Source organism: Canis aureus, chromosome 20 (genome assembly GCF_053574225.1).
Source record: "Canis aureus isolate CA01 chromosome 20, VMU_Caureus_v.1.0, whole genome shotgun sequence".
Lineage (NCBI taxonomy): Eukaryota > Metazoa > Chordata > Mammalia > Carnivora > Canidae > Canis > Canis aureus.
Window position 1 is genome coordinate 46,040,642 of NC_135630.1, and position 23,053 is coordinate 46,063,694.

Consider the following 23,053-nt stretch of genomic DNA (forward strand, 5'->3'; position numbering starts at 1 on the left):
TGCCAAATAAATACATGCAATCTTTTTTAAAAAAAAAATGACAGGCATACAGTTTAAGTGACCCCTTCAGACAATTGCATGTGCGGTATGCTATCATTTATGTTAAAAATCTTTCATTTAGACTATTTCTAATGCCAAAGTACCTGATACATTTACTAAAAATAACTTGGTATTATTTGATACAATGCCATAAAACTAATCATATAATCTCTACTTTGGCTGGACCAAATACAAACTCTTAAGCAATGGAATTGGTAAATGACTTTCTGGTGATCGCAATGGACCATTGCAGATTCCAAATGTGCCTTCATGGAGTAAACCCAAACTAGACTACTCAGTGATGTTGCCCAGAAAAAGAAATTCAAGTGGTCTCAGGCAGCCCCTGATCTCTGGTTACTAGTTTTGGCTTTCCTAATGTCTTTGCTATCTGAAGAGCTACTGAACCAAATTGCAAGACACAGAAAAGCAGTGGCAGAGTGGTCAATTCCTTTAAGCAAGTGTCAGCCTTGCTGCAAAGTTTAACTTTCATAAATGGGAAAATAATAAAGAAAAACAGGAAGAGAGAAGTTTTATTTAGGATGTTCAATTGAAAGCTTATTTACTTATTTATTTAAAAGAAATTCATGTTTCTAATGTTTTACCTTGGCCTGAAATTATGCCATAAAGTATGAAAGTGTTTCTGAGGTCATTTGTTCTTATATGATTATTGGTGTAAAACATTTTGTTTTTGTAATTCTGGGGACCAGGTTCATTAGGAGAATAAAATAAAAGGAAACTCAGACTAAAGAAAAAAAGATAAAAGATTCTTTTTTTTTTTCCTTTTTGTCAGGCTTTCTGACTTCATAAAGAATTTCTCTAAACACTCTCCTCAAACTGTCTCTAAGTATGAGCCTGCTTTTGGTGATAGAGCAAAGCCATGCTAGCCTCTGATCCCTTTTCTGGCAGGAACTATCTTCTAAAAACAAAATCTTCAATTTGTTGTTCCATATCTAGCCACTATTGAATAATGGCATAAAATTAAACATTGGTGGGATATGTTATTCAAACAGCATGTTTACTGAAAGGAAGTGGGAAATAAACATAAAAGATAGAAGTATTTCAACTATGTAGTGCCCAAATCTGTCCCTGCCCATAGTTTCCATTCAATAACTAATGCATAGTTTAATTACTTTTATTTATTTATTTTTTGGTGAATAGGGATAATACGTGATTCCACTTCTATAATTTTTTGGATCTCTGAGTTCACCAATAAACATAAAACAGTGTAAGTGCTAGACCCTTGGTTATTGAGGAGTTTAGAAGTACATTGAAATATCAATTTGTAATTCTTTAATTCTATAGATTATATAGTTATAATAATCATGATAATGCTATTATTATTTACTGCCCACGTGTGTGTGTGTGTATATATATATATATATATATATATTCATTATATTGTATACTATTATAGTACTTCTGTAACTCTATAAACTTGTAGAGGAAAATAAGGGGATTAAATAAGGTAGTGAAATGCATGAAGCAGAACTAAGCATGCTCTTAAAGTTCACACATGAGAGAGAACCACAGGGACCATAGTAAATAGGGAAGACTCTTAAAGAGGTGATATAGCCAGAACAGGTCCATGGACCCATATGGGGGTTCCTCAGGACCAGCCAAAAGGATCCTTGGTTTCACACAGGATAGATATCAAATGTGAGCCCAGAAGAAGTGAGAACAGAGTTTACTAAAGATATAAACAGAGGGAAGATACGTAGAGAGCATCCAGGAGACTTGGAGAGGAAAAGAAGAATGAGTTTCATCATTGCTTGTGGGCTGGGTTTTTTTTCTTTTTCTTTTTCTTTTTCTTTTTCTTTTTCTTTTTCTTTCTTGCCTTTTTTTTTTTTTTTTTTTTTTGAGGATCATGGTCTGGTGTACATGTCTTCTCAGGCATCCAGGAACTGGTTAGAACAAGGACAAAGGTACAGGTGTCCTCCATAAGTCACTAATTCTTTGGAGCCAGGGTCCCTTGGCATAAAGATGTCTAGCACCGGTGGTCTGGAATTTACACATGATGGCTTTGTTTGGTCATTCTTGCCTGGTCCTTCCTTAGATGTTATCTCTTGTGCTGGAAGGCTCTAAAGAAATCCATAATTCCTTGTCCCTTACAAGGAGGACATAGGTGATGAGGCATATGTAAGATGGGGGTGCAGTTTCTCACAAGAATAGAAGCAGGAAAAGGAGCAAAAAGTAGATTTTTATGGAGTCCCTTCACCTTTCCTATCTCAGAGGTAGGACTTGAGCTTAATTTCTGCTGGACAGAGACTGGCACCCTGCGCTCTAGCAGACCAGTTTGTATCTGATCAACTGTCCTACCAATACCGCTAGAAAAGTTGGGTTTAGAAATTGTTGTTTAAAAGCATAGAAAGCTTTTAAAGCAGCAGACTTGAGGGTCCTGGAGAAAAGGAAAGTTCAGAGATGCACAGGTAACAATTAGCACTGCCTTATGCCCCAGGATTTTTGAAAATGCTAAAGTAGTAGCTGAAGGTAGTTTTGATATTCTTACGGGGTTGAAGGAACAATGGAATTAAGCATCCATCAAGGGAGAAAAACCCTCGAAGCCCTTGAGACTTTTAGCTGGAAACCCCAGAGGGCTACATTCTAGAAGTAAGAACAAACTAGATATAGACTGTCACACCAACTGAAACTCCATTTAAATCACCTCAATCTCAGATTAGGTGATCTGCTCCTCTCTAATTGTCTGCCACAAGCAAAAGCAAAAACCTCTCTGGAGGAATATAACATAGTCAGAGCTTCAAGGTAATGATGGGAATAGGAACAAAAACCAGGCATGCAAAAATACAAGAATTAACCAAAAAAAAAAAAAAATCAAAAGGATAAAAGTCATATATATCCAGTTAGCAAATTCAAGTAACTGTTATTACTGTGTTTAAGAAATTAACAAAATGGAGAATTCTGGCAGAGAAGTAAACATTATAAAATAGGATCAAGTGGAGATTATAAAGTTGAAAAATATAGCAACTGAATTTAAGAACTTATTATATGGGCTTAACAGCAGATGAGGCACAATTTAAGAGTAAAAAAAAGAGACAAACATAAGAAAAAATAATACACAAAAGAGCGTATAAGATATATGGCAAGTAGTGAAAATGTCTAAAATTCATGCCATTGGAGTCCAAAAGGAGAGATAGGATAGGTGAGAAACAGTATCGGAAGAGCCATCGCTAAGATTTTTCAAAACATACAAAACTTCAAGCCAAAAGATCTAAGAATTTCTCCAAATACCAAGTAGGATAAATATAAGATACACATGTTTAAGCATATCATTGTAAGACCATTGAAAACTAAAACACAAAAGGCCTTAAAAGCAGTCAATAGAAAAAAAAATATTACCTTTAAAGAAATAAGAATGTCATATAGTAACAATGGGAGCCAAAAGACTATGATTGACAGCTTTAACATGCTGGAGGGGGGGTGGAAATCACTGCTTACTTAGAAATCTATACCCAGTGAAAATATTCTCAAGGAAAAAAAAGGCAAAGAAAAGATAATTTCAGACTAGCCAAAGCAGAATTTATTACCAGTAGAACCACACTGAAAGAAATAATAAAGGCACTTCTCCAAGTAGAAGGAAAATGATCCCAGGTAGAAGCATGAAAATACAGAAAGAAATAACAATAGAAAGAATAAATATGTGGGTAAATCTAAATGAATATACCCTGTGTAAAACAAATATAATAAAATATCATTGAATTTAAAGAATGTTCAAAACATGGCAGCAGTAGATCAAAAAGAGGATGGAGTTAAAATATCCTAAAGTCTTTGAATTTTCTGAGATGAATTAATTTATATTAGACTTTAGTAAGTTAATGATGAATCTTGTAATCTCTAGGGTAACCACTTAGAAAATAGTGAATACAGGAGAAACTTATTATACATTGAGTTCACCTAGAAGTAGTTCCTGTGACAAGGGTTTAAATAAATGAAAATGGTTTATTGGGAGATGATCCCCAATGAAAGTAGGGTAGACAAGGAGCCAGACAGGGATGGGAAAGGGAGCAGTAAATCACAGATTATCAGGAAACTTACCTGTGGGAGGAGCTGGAGCTTTCTTTATATTGGAAAACACTGGGAACCAGGATGAAATAAGAATCTTAGAGTTATCTCATCCAAGGGGCGATCCCATAATTACTTTTCCCAGGTTTGGTATTTCCTTGGCACTTCTGGCCTTCTTAGTGTGTAGGCAGAGACGACTCTCATGGCCAGAGACACCCTTCGAGTGTAGAATCACAAGCGTAGGCAGTTGGCAGTTGGGCTACAGTGCCAGGAAGTGAACTCCAGAGGATGTGGATGAAGTACTAGCAGATGCTACAATACTCAGAAAAGGGTATACATGTCTGTACCAATGACACATGGAAGAACATAAATAGTAGCATTATTGTAATGGCCTCAAACTAGAAACAACCCAAATTTCCCAACAGTAGAATAAATAAATGTTAATATATTCATACAATGCCATATTATACAGCAATGAAAGCAAACTGCAGCAATAAAAGCAAGAACATGGCTGGGTCTCACACATATAATGGTGAGAAAAGAAACCAGATGCTGCAGAATGCATACTGAAGATTCCATTTATATAAAATTTAAAAATCTGCAAAAATAATCTTTGGCATTAGAGTAATAGATGACTTTAGGGACGAAAGAATTTTTAAATGGGTGGGGGATAAAAGAGGGACTTTCTAGGACGTTGATGATGTTCTGTTTCTTGATCTCAGGGTGAGGGTTACACAACCTTGATCTCTTTGTGCTAATTCACAAACTGTACATATTTATGATATGTATACTTTTCTATGTGCACATGAAACTCCAACTTAAAGAGTTTATTAAAATGAAAAAGAAATTAGCTGGGCGAAGAAGCAAGGGCAATGCAACTGCCCATACCTGTGACTCTATACTTGAAGGGTCTCTTTGGCCACAAGAGAAATGGAGAGAAACAGTCAATCACAGGAAGATAAGAATAAGCAAGATGAGTGGGTGATCGTGAAGAGGTTTATCTATGGGAACTGGAAAATCTGTGTTAGATACCACTGGGAATATCAGGCTCACTTAGTGAGTTAAGACAAATTGAGAGAGAGTAAGGAATTTGTCCTTGGCATCACAGGCTATATAAATTCATTGTTGCATGTGACACTCCAGGCTCTGTTCCAATCCCTCTCACTCTTCACAAATAACCCCATACTTGAGAGAGTAGAGGTCACTTCTACTTTGCTAAGTTGGTAAAATGCATAACACAGGTAGAAACTTAAAGGATAGGGATGAAATTAAAACTAGCAATGCTGTAGAACCTAAGTTTACTTAAAACAGAACGTGGACAATATTGTACATCTCCTCTGATGGTTGTGAAAATATTCTTTTGGAAATTTCAACCTTTTCTTTTGAAGGCACCAAATTAGACACCAGGAACACAGTGGTGGTTCAGCTATGTAAACCTGTCGGACCCATATCATGAGTGATGGAATTTACTCTCTGTGGCCGCTATAAGAGAGAGTGAGTAGAGAGACCAGTTTAAAGTAACTTAGTCTAATTTAGGGAGGAAAGTGTTTTGAATACATATATGAACAGATTTAATGATATCGTATGATTGGTGGCTAAGGCAGTGTCTATTTAAGGAAGTGCCCTGATGGTGACAGACGGAACTTTCTTAAGAAGGGAGTATGTTCTGGTCCATCTGCCACTTTGTCTTTTTTTCCCTTTAACACAAAAGACAAGTGAAAGTTAAAATGGAAACTTCTGGAAGGGGCAAGAGATGAGTATTCTAATTATTAAAGATTCCTTTCAAGCTTTCAGATAGCACATGGAGTTGAAACTGCCTCTCTTCAAATCCCATTAAGAGCAGAACAGCTATGCCTGAGATTGTCAAGATGGGGTTTCATGCCAAGCCTTTTCTGTCAGCTCCAACCTGAGGAGAGGAGAAAGTGAAGTTCTTTTCTGCTTAGAATGCAATCCATCTTGGGAAATTAACTTCCTTATTGTTAAGGTGATAGAATGGATGCCCCTGTAGCAATGAACATTTGCCTGTGAGGCTTTGTCAACTGAAGGTCTAAAGGTAGCCTTTTTTTCTTTAGATGAAAGAGGGGGCAGATGATACAATCATGTAAACATTCTAGACTTGGAAAAATGAGAGATTTCTCCAGGTTCCAAAGGATATGGAGAGGGTAGTACAGTGGACAAATTATTTTTTCACAAGAGTAGAAATCTATATGAATTTAATGGTGATTGCTTGTTTATTGACTATTCGTGTTGCAACAGCAGCTATTCGCCTCCTTGTGAACAAAACAGTCCTTTCAAATTGTGATCATTTCAGTTAAGACTGTCAGCAAAAGAGACTAGACTTTAACTGTCACAGCTTGCTCCATGTTTTAGAGTATTGCTTTAAAATCTAAGGCCAGGTCTGCATAGTGTTTGTTTTTGCAAGAGCTAGTGTCTACAGGTGGTCACAGTCAGAAACTGGATGGGAGAGGGCCATGGACCCCCCATTGCTGGACATCCTGGGTTCCCTTGCCCTCCTGGCTGGATTCCACATTCAACCCTCAAGACTTCTGACGATTTCTGTGCTGACATGCAGAGCAGACAAGCTCTGTCAGAGAGCACAATACAAACACATGTGCAGCACTGGGAAGCTGCCTGCTAAGTGTGACAAAGGAGCCCTCAGCACAGCAATGGCATATGGAAAGTAAGCATGAAATTATCCCATGCTTGGGCTTAAGAATTGTGCAGGCTTTTTCTATTGAGCTCAAAGTGCTGGGTAGTTACAAGCTCCATTTTGCTCCAGCTGTGAAAAAGCTGGCTAAGTTGTCTTTGTCTGATAGAACATTACTAATGTTGAACAAAGTTTTCCATCTTCCTTCTCACTCTTCTATGTTGCTTTGGCCCTGAAGTGGTAGCTTGCTTTCTGGATTCACAGGCAAAATGAGTGTATAGTTTATGTGTATGTGCATACACACACACGCACGCACATACTTAACATACACACATACATACACACATACAAATAAATGAACAAACTAAAAAATCTTCCTGTTGAAAACTTCTCTTCGTTGATGAATTGCTTAGCTCTCCTTAAGAGACAGAGAGGCCTGCCATGTAAGCCCTTGTTCCAGGAAGAAACCCTAATTCAAGGAAATGTACTTTCATCTTCAGAGAACTTTGAGAAACTTCTGTGCTTTAAAGAAATTCTGCTGAGAACCCTCTGCCCAGATGCCAATCCCCACTGGATGTGAGAATCCACAGCCACATTCTACCTTCAGGGACCGTGGAGGGCACGCACATTGAGTAACTGCTCTGGGAAGTTGAAGGAAATAAGGGTGAATGGGGAGACTAAGTAGAGGTGGAGTGGGTGGAGGAGGGAAAGTGATATGAACAAGAGTCTACTGTTCTTTAATCCTAATTTGCAAGTTACCAGTAGGATCAAAATGCAACATTCCTGTCATCTATTTAATATTTAAATCAAGAATTGGGCCTAGTTGGCAGACATGGCAGTTGATAGTTCCATCTAAATAGATAATGGGTGGGACAGTTTTCACCTGGTATGCTTTGACAGCAGCAACTAACATACAGATATAAAGAAGTGAGTCAACTCATGTTTCCTCCTTCTGGCAGGTTGTCTTCCAAGTGTTCAAAGTGATGGGAGTCAGGACCTCGTGAAGAACAGCTTGTCCTATGGAAGCTTTTTTACTTAAATCACTCATTAACTCTGGAGGGTGAAAAGCACAGTGTCATGGAAAACTTTGGACTGACATTTCAGGGGTAGGACTTGAAGGCAGTTTAAACACGGTGTGTGGGTACCTGTTCCCTGGATGATGCTCAGAGCCATTGATGACTGTGGGAGGTTCCTCTTTTGTGGCTTCACTTTTGAAATAGACAAGACATGATAGAGGGAAATGAGTTCTTCTTTCTCAGCCTCATTCGAGCACTTTTTGTATTGTAGTTATAGAACTCAGATAAGCCGATAAAAGCTAGATCAGCACTTCCAGATTTTTGGTTTGCATAGTTTTATAATTCAACTACAAATACTTATGGGAAGAAATGAAACACACAATACCTAGTGTGTTTCTAGTAGAAGAAGATAGTTTTCCTTTTGAATGATTTCTTTAAAGAAAAAAAGAGAGTCGTGTTGGTCCCTAGTGTCCTCTGGGCCTTTCCAAGGATAGCGTCAATGATGATGAAATGATGAGCCTTTCTCTTTCTAAAAGTTTTAGGAAGAACATTCTTTCTTAAATCTAAAATGTTAGTATAAATAACTTCAAGTTTCACTCTTTGAAGACATTATTTTTTCTTTCCCAATTTGTGGCCCAGATGAGATGAAAACCCAAAAAAACATTCAACACATTGAAATTTAAAAATTGTGCTCAGATTTCTCTTATCCAGTCATTTATATCTCCAGTTACCTAACACTGATTTAGCATTTTACTTTGCTAGACATGGAGGACCAGCACAGGTAAGGCAAATCCTTACCCTTAAGGAAAACAGATAATCATAACACACAGTGATTCAAACAATACTAAAAGTAGTAACTGAGTAACATGGTGTTATGGAGAACATTCTTAGATTAGAGTGGTAGGTAAATTGGTCTCTGAGAAAAACTTTTGTGGAAAGGATCCCTGAGTTAAATTTTAAAGACTAGAACTTAGCCACATAGAGTGATGTCAGGCATTCCAGGTAGGGAGAACAATCCAATCAAAGGCAGGGAGGGGAAAAAAAAAAAAAAAGGCAGGGAGGAATTGTACACAGGCTAGTAGTGCTAGGGAGGCAGGCATAGGAGAGGAGTGAGTCTGAAGGTCCTGGAGGACCTTGTTAGCTAGACTAGAGGCCAGGCTACTATTGGGAAGCTATTACCAACAGCCATGTTAAAATTGATAACATTTGAGCTAGGGTAGCGTTAGATTGTAAGAAAAAGAAAAGACAAGTAAGAAAAATAGGAATTTAAAACCTATTCAAGAGATAAACCCAGCAGAATTTGACAGGGGATGAAGAGATGAGAAAAGTCCAGAATGCACACCCCCCCCCCACCCCCGCAACCAGGTTTCCAGCCTGTCTATCTGTCTATCTGGCTGGATGTTGGTTTGTGTGTAGGTGATAAGATGACAATGTATGCAGTTTGACAGAGGCTGGAGTTGAGGTGCTGACGGTATCCAAGTCAGCACGTCCCATGGAGAGTTGAATTGAGTCTGAGGCTTAGGAGAGAAGGTCTGGTCTGGAGATAAACTATTGGAAATCATCAACATCTAAATGACGTTAAAACCACGAGTGTAAACAGATTGGATTATCCAAGGGAGAGACAAGAGTGAGAACAGTGTACTGAATACAGAACCATGAGGAAGACCTTCTTTTAAGGATAAGATGGAAGGAAACAATCCATGGAGATGAGACAGAAAGCATGCTCAAAGAAGTATTAAAGAAGCAAAGTAAGCACATTGTCATGGAAGCTAAGAGTAGATCACAAACAATGAAGGAGCTACAGAGAGGTTTAAGATAAAATGTAAAACACATCTAGTGGATTTAATCCGTTTACTATTCAAAGTCTCAACATCCCCTTTTCCTGACACCAGCTTATCTTTACCCAAAACATTACTAAGAGAGAAACAGAAACAGCAAGCAGATGTGTTAACTCTTGTTTTGTCTGCTTCATGCTCTGTGGCTCGCCCCAAAGACCAAGTTCCCTGCAAGGCTGCAGCTGTAGCAGGTACATAAGCCCATATCTTTGCATGGTTCCCTACCACACTAGCGTTTGCTCTGCCCTAAGCAGGCGGTCTAGCAATTCCAGGTATCCAGAGGCAAAATACACCATACCTAAAGGTTCCAAGTAAGTTTATTTCATGGATACGTAAAGATTATTCACACTCAGCTCTAATGATTCAAGGTCATTGCTATCATACACACAGAGATGCTGTGGCATGCAATGAGATCTAAGTCTACGTCAGACTGTTCCATATGCCCCTGTCATTTTTAAATAGTTAAGCTTGCTTTCTTGTTTTAAGTTGTAGTTTTAAGCTGTCTTGATCTGACTCTAATAGCTTCTAACCTGCTTCTGACTTAAGGCCTCACATATGTGATGGGCATGAAAGACATGACAGAAATATCCTTTTGAAATGGCCACTGCCTCAGTCCTGGAAGATCTAGCTACCTTATTTTTGGAATGACCTGCCAGGATAAGGATAAGGAAGACCTGAAAAAAGGCATGTAGTTTCCTAAGTGAGAGACGATGTGCTCATATACGCACTGTTTGGGTTCTCATCCTATATTCATTCATTTGGGGCATGTACTATTAATTGTTTGCCACGTGCTTATCCTGAGTTGCCACTTCTCCACATGGTTTCCGTCGCAGAGATGGCAACGCATCCTGCACTGGTCACTGTGCTCCAATTCAGTCTCAGAATCCTGTCCACACAGAACTCCTTGTAGCCCCTGGGAATTGCTAAAAGCTCTTTGCTGGTTGTGGCCTACTGTATTCTAGTGCTGAGTCAGGAGCTACAGATATTATGAAAAAATCAAGCACATTTATTTCCCAGGTTGTTATAATTAAATTGAAGGGACAAAATCTTTCTGAGTAATTGAAAGGCTATATTCAACTCTGCTCACTGCGGGGGAAGGAGAACCAGAGTCACTATATTTGATTCTTTAATATTCAAGTATTGGCTAGAGGGTTGGAGTAGATGTCATTGAAGGGCTTTTGAAACTTTGGGAGCTACTGCTGTATCAGGGACCTGGGAGTACCACAGCACTGGCTATCAATATTAATATGTAAAAGAATCATGTGAATAACTCATTTAAAGTACAGATTTCCTGGATCCTACCTGAAGATGCTCCTTCTATAAGTATAGACTTAAGCCCAGGAATTGAGATTTTCTTAAAAAACCTGTTGATTCTGGGGTGCCTGGGTGGCCCAGTCAGTTAAGCTTCTGCCTCAGGCCAGGTCATGATCCCTGGGGTCTGCGATTTGAGCCACAGGTTAGGGTCTGCACTCAGTGGGGAGTCTGCTTCTCCCTCTTCCCCTCCCCCTTGCTCGTGGTCTCTCTCTCTCTCTCTTTCTCAAATAAATAAATAAATAAAATTTGAAAAAATAAAAAAAAAACTAACCAAACCCTGTTGATTCTGCTATAGATAGTGTAAGGGCCCCACTTTGAGAAACATGCTATTAGAGTAGTGGTCTCCAAAGTAGGGTTCGTACACTCCTGCTATAGGCGAGAATCGTTTATGGTCTGAGAACAAAATTTTAGAACTTATGTTTATAAAGAAAGTTCTTAAACTTTGCTGCTGATTGGCATTGGCATTTTCATTGAACCTGTCTGACAATCAGCTGATCAGGTCCTGGATAAAATGTGCAGAATGAGCTGAGTAGGAGTGAAGTTAAGTTTTGCTTATTGTGATATAGTAAGATTTATAATGCCTTGGCAAGTGGATTTAAGGGTCAGTGATCTTGCTTGATTAACATACCCCTTTCAATATGGGTGAATGCCTTAAAACAGATTTCTACAAAGAACCTGTGAGTTGATAATAATGCTAAAAAGCATCCACAAGGTAGCAAAAGAAAAGGGCCATGCTGGCAATTGTTCTGCTCTTTCAAAGCTCCTGTTTAGCGACATCAAGAGTAAGAGACAGTGACAATCTAACTGGATATGACTACCAAGAAGACTGTTTGAATATGGGTTTACAGACACTATCGTTAATAATAAGCTTCTTCCCAAATGCCCATCATGTCTTGAGGGATTAATTTATGCCATCCGGACCAGGAGAGCAGAAAAGCGATTAGGGAAAACATCAGAAGAATTAGAAGCCTATGGTGCAGAGGGTAGGTTCCAGATACTACAGCCAGACTCCTGGTTTGAAGTCACGTTCTGGTGCTTACCAGCTGTATGACCATGGATGACTTCGTTTCCCCATTTGTAAAATGGAGAATAATAATAATACTACCTTGGGGGGCTATTATGAGGCTTAAATAAGTTAATGGGTGTAATGTGCTTAGCCAAATGCCTGCATATGGTGCAAGTAATACAAATATTAGTTTAAACATAGTTTATCCTATTTTGTTTCTCTTTTATAGATTTCTATTTTTTATATATGGGTGGACTTTATTAAATTTGTAAATAAACACACTGATACTGGTGGTACGTGCTCAAGCATTGTGGCAAGTAAGGGTGAGCAAGTAAAAGATCCATAGTTGACTTTCCAGGAGATACTGGCACTCCTAAAATTTTCCCAGACCTCTGGGAGTATCAGTAGTTATGCACATCAGCCTTCGCTGGGCCTGGGGGCAGAGCCTGTGCTCCTGGATGGCGGGGCCTGGGTATAACGGCAAAGACATATCACTCTTTGACAATCTTTTCTCCATATCTCTTCTGTACATTAAACATTCTGACCTAATTGTCGCTTTATTCTAAGGTATGTCACTTTCATATCTTATTTTTCTGGTCCTCATGTCTGTCACACCAAGATATGACATGACAAAGTATTTGGAAATGTGCTACTTTGGAATAACAAACTACTGAGGAGCTGTCCTGCTCCCCTGCTCCTTGTGTTCTTTCCCTCTGGCACCTGACCTTCTGCCCAAGGGCCTCTTCTCAAGGGCCTCTGCTCATGAGCATCAATGCTCCTCAGAGCCAGACGTATCCAGGCCATGCAGACGAATATATTTATAAACACAGTTCTTCCCTTTTCCACGCAGTACAGCTAGGTGAGACTGATTTTTTTTTTCAAAAGCAGCATTACTGAGAAGGACATGAAAAGGAATAAACACAGCACCAAATGATTGAAATGAGAATGTCCAGTATTTCTTTCCAGACATCGTTTAATAAATATTCCTCCATATTTTTTCTCAATCTGCTTGAGAAAACTCCCACCAAGATGGCTTCAGATTGGATCATCTATGCGTCCCCAGAGTCTGTTTTCCAGTTGTCAAGTCAGTCCAGATTTTTTAAACTTTCACTTAGTTTCTTCCATATTCTGACTCTACCTTAAGGGTTCATGCACAGGATTGCCCTGAAAGACCTTAATTATCTCCTCCAGGGGCAGCCTGGGTGGCTCAGTGGTTTAGCACCGCCTTCAGCCCAGGATGTGATCCTGGGGACCCAGCACCAAGTCCCACGTCAGGCTCCCTGCATGGAGCCTGCTTCTCCCTCTGCCTGTGTCTCTGCCTCTCTCTCTCTCTCTCTCTGTCTCTCATCTGTCTCTCATGAATAAATAAATAAAATCTTAAAAAAAAATTATCTCCTCCAATTTTCTCTGTCCCTATCTCCCAGGAGACTCTTCTCTACCATTTTCTGAACACATCTAGCTCATTTGCTCATGGCCTCTCCCTAGAGTCGTCTCCCAGTGCTCTCAGCTGGGACAAATCCTATTTGGCTCCCTAGGACCCTCAAATGTTTCCTTTCTTGAAGACTCTTCTAGACCAGAGAAAGAGGCAACCTTTGGTGCATCTCAAAGAATACCCCAGAACTGGCTGTCTACTCTGTAGACCTGCATCATATGTCTTCACGCAGCGCTACTTGATTTGGAGTGAAGTTTTCAGGGGACCTTTTTAAGGTGTCTTTCTTTCTGGCACTGGTCTGCAATATCCAGATCCATTCTGAACATGACCATGTCTCATACATCATGGAACCCCTGATCTCAGGTTTGAAAAAGAGTTTTTCTCCTATCTATACCCAGTGTGTGAGTCCTCTCTGAGCATCACAGTACATATATCCTTATATTAGAACATCACCCAATGGTGGTGACTTCACTATCTCTCTAGCCATCTCATTCCCCAAAGCAGAGAATATCTTTCATTTATTTTAGAATTGACGTCATAGAGCCCAGCCTGAATTTCAAGACAACACAGCAAAAAGTAAAAAAAAAAAAAAAAAAAAAAAAAGTTGAACTAGTGATGAATTTAGCATGTGATCAGACTGTTTGGGTGCTCTGGAAACATACATTGAATAGAGCTAGATTATGGAGGTTTAACATTTGTTTAATATGCATGTTTGGCTAATTTCTCCTCATGTGAATGTTGAAAGGTAATGTCCTTTGAAATAGATGGACTTGTTCTGGAAAATGTTAGCATTCTAAAATGGTTAAAGGCTGGAGGGCAGAGAACTTCTGTCCTTTGAAAAGTAGCCTTCTTTTCTAGGCACTGGAAGACTTAATAAGACTAAGCTATTATAATTTATTGGTGCAGTATTGACAATAGGCTTGTTGCTGTGTAAAATACACACATACATTAGCTTTGCTTTTGGGACATACACTATAGATGTGGAATGCCCATTGACAAAGTTGATTAGATTATTTTAAGCATACAGATAGTCCTGTTTTACAGTGTTTCATTGCTTTGATATTATTTTCATCTTTATAGCTTGTCTCCATCTCAAGGGAGCACTGTTACTCAGGTGGCTCTTCAAAGGCCTTTATCAGCCACTTCTCCAGCTTCTACTTGCTTGAGATCCGGGTGTGAAGCTCCTCTGTTGGTCTGATCTATCAGCACTGATTCCTTTATTGATTTCTTTTTTGTGCAGTGGTTGATGATATTGAGAACACAGTCAAGGTCTTAAACATCCTTAGACATGAATATGCATCTTATTAAATACCTTAAGTGAGCTAAAAATGAAAGAAAAAGGTAGAACAATCACATTACATTTTGTTGTTGTCTTTCACGCGTCAAACAATAACAACTAAAGGCAGGAGAAATTGTCGAGTCCCTTTGTGGTAGGCAGCAATGCTCCCCTCCCCGGGAAATGCCTATGTCCTAACCCTCCAAACCTTTGACAATGTTAATTTACATTAAAGATGTAATTAAAAGTGCAGACCTTTAGATGGGGAGATTATCTCAGCTTATCTAGATGGGCTCAACCTAATTACACAAGTGTTTATTGGAGAACCTTTCCCAGCTGTGGTCAGAGGGCAGGCAGCGTTACTATGCAACAAGAGTCAGAGATTCAGCTTGCTGGCTTTGAATTCGGAGAAAGATGACCACAGGTCAAGGAATTTGGATGGCCCCTGGAAGTTAGAAAAGGCAAGGAAACATACTTTCCACTAGAACTTCCAGAATGGAATGCAGCCTTGTCGACACCTTGGTTACAGTCCAGTGAGACCCACGTTGTACTCCTGACATACTGTAAAATAATGAGTTTGTGTTTAAGCTGCTGTGTGGTAATTTGTTACAGCAACAACAAAAAAAATGAATATACTGTTTTTTAGAGAATACAGTGAAAATAAATATGTTTATGAAAATGTTTTTCATATTTATTGAGAATATGGTGGTTCTATAAGAGACTTGCAGCAAAGTCAAATACAGTCTATCCATGTAAAGCTAAGTGTGTCTCTAGGAAGTGTTACTGTCTAAATGCCCTGTTTGCTATTTATTTTGGAATAATTAGAGTGGAAGTAACTGACACTTCTACAAAGTCTGGGAACTGCTTGGCAATCCAGCAATCACCTTCGCTCGTGAGCCGGGAGCCTCTTCTCTCCATGCCTACTCCGATTCATTCGTGACAGCACAGACACCTTCCTCTCTAAGAAGACATCTTGTCACTCTCCAGACATTCCCAATACTCTCTCCACTTACCTTCACAACCACAGGAGCATCTCTCATACTGTTAGGCTGCATTACCTGTCTATATATATTTTTTAAAGATTTTATTCATTTATTCATGAGAGACACAAAGAGAGAGAGAGGCAGAGACACAGGCAGATGGAGAAGCAGGCTCCATGCAGGGAGCCCGACGTGGGACTCGATTCCGGGTCTCCAGGATCATGCCCTGGGCTGAAGGCGGTGCTAAACCATGGAGCCACCCGGGCTGCCCACCTGTCTATATTTTTATGAGCTTTTTATAGACCAACAGTATACCTTTCATCCTTAACCCCGATGACTACTCTTGCAGCTGCCTGGCACATAGGAAGCACTTAAGAAGCACTTGTTGAATGAAAGGATGTGCCGTATTCTTATTGTCTGTGAAAGCCCTGCAGCCTAGATTAGGAGTCAAGAATTTGGCTCAGGTATTTGGAAGGTACAGTGATTCTTTTTTAACACTTTTGAGGGAATCAGAGATTCCTAATTCTTCTGATATCCCCACAGTATATTTCCCCTAGTTTGAACAATGCAAGGAATTATAGGGGAAAAAAGAGCAAAGTTTGGTGTATGAATTTTTAACCTGGAGCACAAGGACCTCCTAGAAATTCCATGAATGAGCTTCATGGGGGCCTTGCAGACCACCTGAAATGTAATAGTATATATATATATACACACATATATGTATATATGTGTGTATATATATACACATTATATGTATATATATAATGTATTATATATACATTATATATATATTTCTGTTTTGGAAGCTTTTGTCACATTTGCACCTAAAGGAAAAAATTATTTCTGTTCTTGCTTAATAGGCAGTTTGAGGAGGCAACTTCCCTGGAATGGTGGTCCCGGCTGATATTTCTTCCATACGGGCAGTGGGGAATGTGATTCTAACACTCTTCTAGTAAACAAGTGGAACATCAGGATCAGGGTGGCTTAAACACAGTCATTTATATGGGATTTTACATTCTTTTAGAACTGATAGGGCACTCTGAAGTGTCACTTAGTTTTACCACCTGCCCTGAAGAAAAATTTCAAATAAGCCATTTTATCCCACTTGCAAGTATGCTTCCCCTGCCCCTGAGAAGGTGGTTGTCTAATCCTACCCAGTGCAATCCACACCAAAAGGGTCTCTTGGTGAAAACCAGAGATCAGTTGCTTGGGGAAAAATCTAAGTCTTGCCTCTTCCATTAAGAGTGAAGAAGTAGAGATGAAATGTAACCATGGGTTTAGATCCTTTGGTTAAACGGTGTGCAGTCTTCCTGAGCCAGGCACCCAATGTGTTCTCTAAACAGCCAGCATACCTGTACGTGAAAGCCTTTCTGCAAATAAACTACAAAGTTACAGGCTTGGGCACAGCATTTGAATAAGAGCAGTTAGAGAAAAAATAGCCTTTCCTCAAGGTCACCATCTTTGTCTCTGTGAACTCATTTTGGGGGCCTGAAGAAACTATCTTGGTAATTGGGGCATTTTTCCTTAGAGAAGGATGAGTTTCTGACTGCTGTATCCAAAATTCATCTAACACTGTCAAAACTATGAGACCACAGCAGGGAGAAGCTGGCCTTCCTGCCATTCTGCCTCAGTTAGTCGTTGTCTGCATTGAGTGCTGCAGTAGTGATTTGGGGGTGTATCTGAAAACTCAATATAGCAATTGGAATCCATTGCATTTGTTCATTTATTAAAACGTCAGTTATTTAGAACATCTAATTGTGAGGCAAGCACATGCTAGGCCCTGAAATTCTCTTAAATAGATTTGGCTAGAAGGATCTCAGTTATTTTAATAGAACAAATCAAATATTGGCTCTCAGCTTTGTCCTTTTTGCTGAATATTAGTTAATCCATCTACATCCATTAGATTCATATTACTCTTCTCCCACATGCAGAGCTTTGAGAGAGGTGTTGGCGGAGATACACAGATGGAGATGAGGGGGTTGCCCATCCTTAAGAAATTTACTGTCTACTGTTTACTGTAAGCTTTACTGTAAGCCCTCTTTTAGAAATAGCAAGTTATACACTCTAAATAAAAGTGTTTTTCCTCCCCCCTCCCTCCCCCTTCCTTCTGGAGGAGCAACTTTAGTATAAGAGTTTTGTTTCTAGAGTTTGCTAGGAATTTGCCTATAAGTGGTTGATGCTCTCTTGCACCAACTAAGGCTAACTTTCAGGTTCTCCAAAAGTCTTCAGACTTCATGGAATTAGCAAACAGAAAACAATCATAGGGGGTTATTATCCCTCTTCTTTTCTCTACATAGAAGATTATCTCAATTAGTCCATGAGACAGAACTTAATTTATTTCATTATTCCATGTATTTCTTTTTATTTATTTATTTATTTATTATTTATTTATTTATTTATTTATTTATTTATTTATTTATTTATTCTATTTTTAGAGAGAGAAAGAACACATGAAACAGGAAGGGAGGAGCAGAGGGAGAGGGGGAGAGAGAATCTTAAGCAGACTCTGTGTTCAGCACAGAGCCTGACACAGGGCTCGATCTCACAACCCTGAGATAATGACCTGATCTGAAATCAAGAGTCAGATGCTGAACTGACTGAGCTACCCAGGTGTCCCACTACTCCACGTATTTCTAAAGCCCTCTTTCCTTCTACCTCCCAGCATCATTTACCTTTTGATGTATGGATTAACACTGACTTTCTTGTGTTTCTTGGAGCTGGGACTTATCCCTTTTCTGGAATCACGGTGAAATCTACCAAACCTTGATGCTTCTTCCCTGTGACAATCCTATGCAAAATTTGCTTTTTCTTTTCTGCCATTGACTAATATTGGCTCTAACTTAACGTCAAACTATCGTTGACATGACTGATGACTACCTTCTCTCTGTCACTGTAGTTAACATAACATATATGTGATTAACCACACACGTAGAGTTAGCTGCCTTCCGGGTCTTACCTTCCCTAATTTTGTGTTACCTCTGTCCTTAAGTATACCCCTTTGAAACTAAACATAAATCAGAACACTTTTCAGTGGATATTTATCTAACTCCTGAAGATCATCTTTGAACTGGGCATTTGCTACTGAGCTAGAAAATAAGGGATTTTAAGAGTATGTAAATAATGTCCTTTGATGTTGAATTTGAGACAGTTTCCCTAGTTAAGAGAGGTCATATTTAAAATTCTTTGTAAACTCTAACTTTATTAATAAGCCCGGGAGATGTGTGCAGTTCTTTTCAATGATTTCTGTGCCATTTTTAAATGCTTATATGCTATGTATTTAGAAGAAAATATCTACCGATTGGTTTGAACAGAGGGAAAAGATTAGTTAGAGAGGCTAATAAAGGCTAATAAATCCCTGATATCTTTCAGTGGCAGAAGTTTGGTACTTCTAACTCCAGATAAGGAATAAGGTGGCCCTTTTTTGTGCCAGCAAAGCATCTAGTGTTTGCATTTATTATAAGATTTTATCACACTGCCTTATAATTATTAGTATTCTTGTTTGGTTAGCTATGCTTCTTGATGACAGAGAATATTTTTTACTTTGTGTCATTGCTTTCAATGTTGGAATATCTTTTGGCTGCAAAAGAGAGCAACCCAACTCAGACCATTTTAACCATAAAAAGAAATTTATTGGCTCAAAGATCGAAAAGATCGAGGCTCCAGTCAGGCCTGGGCTCAGGGAGCCACATGATTTTTATTAGCAATCTCTCTGCCTCTCCTACAGATGGCATATTAGCCACATTTTCTCTCCTACAAGGCTCCCCCATATTAACCAGAGAAGATGGCCTCACGCAGCTGTTGCATACTTGGAACATGTACCTTGTGATGGAAAAGTTAGTATCTTAAAATTTCTCTGATAGAATACTTTCACAGAGGGCTCTTAACAGTTCATCTTGGGTGCCATGCTTATTCCTTGGTGGCAGAGAGAATGGAGGACTTCATTGCCCATGCTTGAGACATGTGTGTACTCCTGAGGCAAATGGATGTGGTAAGCCCACTCAAACCACAGGAATTGGGAGATTGATGATTCCTAAAAGGATTAGATTTCGGGAAAACAGTCACCCTGCTAATTTAACATAAGTTTTTGTATCTAAAAGATAATCCAGTAAATGTTAAATGAAAAGATGAATACCTCTTCATCCATTTGGTTATTAAATCTTGTCTCCCTTTTAGAGTCTAGTGTGAATCCCTTTTCCCAGATACCCTAACAGTTCCTTGCAACCATGATCTGCTTTTACACCATTGGATTCATAGTTGACCTTGGGTGGGGTGAGGGGAGCATTCATTTTAGAACATTGTTTGACGCTTTTCTATATTAACTTGCTGTGATATCTGAACTCCAGCATTACAATTTAACTTTTGATATACTTATGAAACTATCACTAAATACTTACAGATTTTATTTAATCTAAATGTGAGACAAGATTCCATCAAAATCCTAGAGAAGAACACAGGCAACACCCTTTTTGAACTCGGCCATAGTAACTTCTTGCAAGATACATCCACGAAGGCAAAAGAAACAAAAGCAAAAATGAACTATTGGGACTTCATCAAGATAAGAAGCTTTTGCACAGCAAAGGATACAGTCAACAAAACTCAAAGACAACCTACAGAATGGTAGAAGATATTTGCAAATGACATATCAGATAAAGGGCTAGTTTCCAAGATCTATAAAGAACTTATTAAACTCAACACCAAAGAAACAAACAATCCAATCATGAAATGGGCAAAAGACATGAAGAGAAATCTCACAGAGGAAGACATAGACATGGCCAACACGCACATGAGAAAATGCTCTGCATCACTTGCCATCAGGGAAATACAAATCAAAACCACAATGAGATACCACCTCACACCAGTGAGAATGGGGAAAATTAACAAGGCAGGAAACAACAAATGTTGGAGAGGATGTGGAGAAAAGGGAACCCTCATACACTGTTGGTGGGAATGTGAACTGGTGCAGCCACTCTGGAAAACTGTGTGGAGGTTCCTCAAACAGTTAAAAATATACCTGCCCTACGACCCAGCAATTGCACTGCTGGGGATTTACCCCAAAGATACAGATGCAGTGAAACGCCGGGACACCTGCACCCCGATGTTTATAGCAGCAATGGCCACGATAGCCAAACTGTGGAAGGAGCCTCGGTGTCCAACGAAAGATGAATGGATAAAGAAGATGTGGTTTATGTATACAATGGAATATTACTCAGCTATTAGAAATAACAAATACCCACCATTTGCTTCAACGTGGATGGAACTGGAGGGTATTATGCTGAGTGAAGTAAGCCAGTCGGAGAAGGACAAACATTATATGTTCTCATTCATTTGGGGAATATAAATAATAGTGAAAGGGAATATAAGGGAAGGGGGAAGAAATGTGTGGGAAATATCAGAAAGGGAGACAGAACGTAAAGACTGCTAACTCTGGGAAACGAACTAGGGGTGTTGGAAGGGGAGGAGGGCGGGGGGTGGGAGTGAATGGGTGACGGGCACTGGGGGTTATTCTGTATGTTAGTAAATTGAACACCAATAAAAAATAAAAAAAAATTTTATAGAAAGAAATGCTATGACATGATAACTTTGCATACTATCCTTTAATCTCAACATTTAAGATTTGGAGGTGAATGCACTCGTTATGTGTAGGCTTTCTTTTCCATGGTGTTAGAAACACTGAGGACTCGTGATACAAATTAAGCTAATGGATCTCCTTCTTACTGGGTAATGAAGAAATTATCTTCTTTACCTTCTGTTTCTCCATATGTAAAATAAGGACAACAGAACCTTTTATTCCAGGCATTTGTGATAATAAATGATATTACATTTTATTTAATTGCCATCAGTATTTTGACTATGTTTTGTCAATAATGAAAAGTGGCTGGTATTCAGAATACCAAATAATGCCTCATTGTTATGGGAGTAGGAAGTGTAGGTCTAGAATGGGGCTAGGGAATCTAACAGGCACTCCAGAAAGCTGTAATATAAAACTAAGTGGGTCATAAAATTTAAGATTTCACCAAGATGTAGTAGATATATGACGTGTGTGTGTGTGTGTGATCTTTGATACTTATTCGCCTCATACTTCAAATAATTTCTATTATTTAGCAATTCACTCACTCATTTATCCATTTCATATTTATTTATTTGTTGCTGAGGACAAGTAAGACCAGATTCTTGGCTTCTAGCTCTCCAAGAGCGGCTTGAAGATTGCAAGCAATGGTTTTGAAACATTTGTGTGTATAAGATTCACATGGTGAGCTTGTTAAAATGCAAATTATAGGATCTCATTCCCAGAGAGTCTGACTCAGTAGGTCTGGCGTGAGATCCCCCTACACCTCCATTTGCTCATACCCCAGGTGGCCTTTGGAACACACTTTCAAAGCCAGTACCCTAATACATGTGAAAATTCTCTGAAGTGTAATCATTATTCTGAGGAAGTAATGAGGTTATTCTGTTTGATTTCACTACAGGAATGGATTAGCGGACTTAGAGGAGAAACTTGCCACCCACCATTTCCTAAGCCACTCCATGATGGGCTAGAAAAAAATGCCCAAATATGTCTCAGAGGAACCCAATGCCCTTGAAAACAGGGTCACAGATCAAAGTTATAAAACCGGGCTGATATTAACAGTTTTATTGCCAAGTGGAAGTAATAGTGAGGGAATCCCTGAATCATTTCTATTGAGTTTCTTAACATAGAATTCAGCCTTGTAAAACTTGTGGGTGAGTCAAACCTTTATCCCTCCAGTTGCTGGGAGATCAAAGGTCTAACAGGAGATTTTTCTGGCTTTAGATATCGATTCTGCCAAAACCTTTATTGGTCATCAGCTCCAGTTTAAGGGGCCATTAATAAATGTGTTTCTCTCTAGTTTTCTTACAGGTTACCCCCAACTTATGGTGATCTTACAAGCTATATTTTTGAATGGAATGGCTTAAAATTTATCCTGAATTTTAAATAGTCACTTCAGATGTACATAGCTTCATCAAAATACTTATCATACCAACCACTTTCCCAGCTCAGCAGGCCTTTCTCTGCAGTCTCTGTGTTGGGCTGCTTGGCTTCTGAGCCCTGAAAGACTGAAAGATTGCAGAATTTTCTTTCTTCCATCCATCTGGAGACAGACCAAGTCCTCGGAATTGTTCTAAGGTTTCTTTCGTTCTAGATACACTTGCTTAAAACAAAAAATTTAAATTAGGATTGCATTTTTCTTTTTGTACAGCAAGAGCATCAAGTTGCATTGCAGTTGTAGACATAATTGGATAATGAATATTTTTGAAAAGAGAATTCAAAACACAATAGAAGCATACGTCCCCCAGATAGCACTTTCCCTTAAAGAATCTGCATATCTATTGCTTATATTCACCAAACTCAGTAGTTAGTGGATCCTGCTAAGTGAATATTTAAATTTTTAACAATTTGTATGGTTTATTTAGCTTTCTATTGCATCCTCTTTTAGTATTCCAACAGGTAACATAAAAAGCACAGGAACTGTA

General features: G+C 38.9%; 1 long non-coding RNA gene across 2 annotated transcripts; it reads right to left on the reverse strand.

Annotated features, from left to right (window-relative positions):
- Window positions 1–14,186: 14,186 nt before the first annotated feature.
- Window positions 14,187–22,726, reverse strand: LOC144291772 (uncharacterized). Of its 2 annotated transcripts, none has more exons than XR_013359241.1 (3): window positions 22,565–22,726; window positions 15,058–15,143; window positions 14,187–14,628 (listed from the first exon to the last, which is right to left on the reverse strand). It is a non-coding gene; the product is annotated as an uncharacterized LOC144291772 (long non-coding RNA). The 2 variants fall into 2 exon arrangements; XR_013359242.1 differs by having other exon boundaries at window positions 22,561–22,726.
- Window positions 22,727–23,053: the final 327 nt, after the last annotated feature.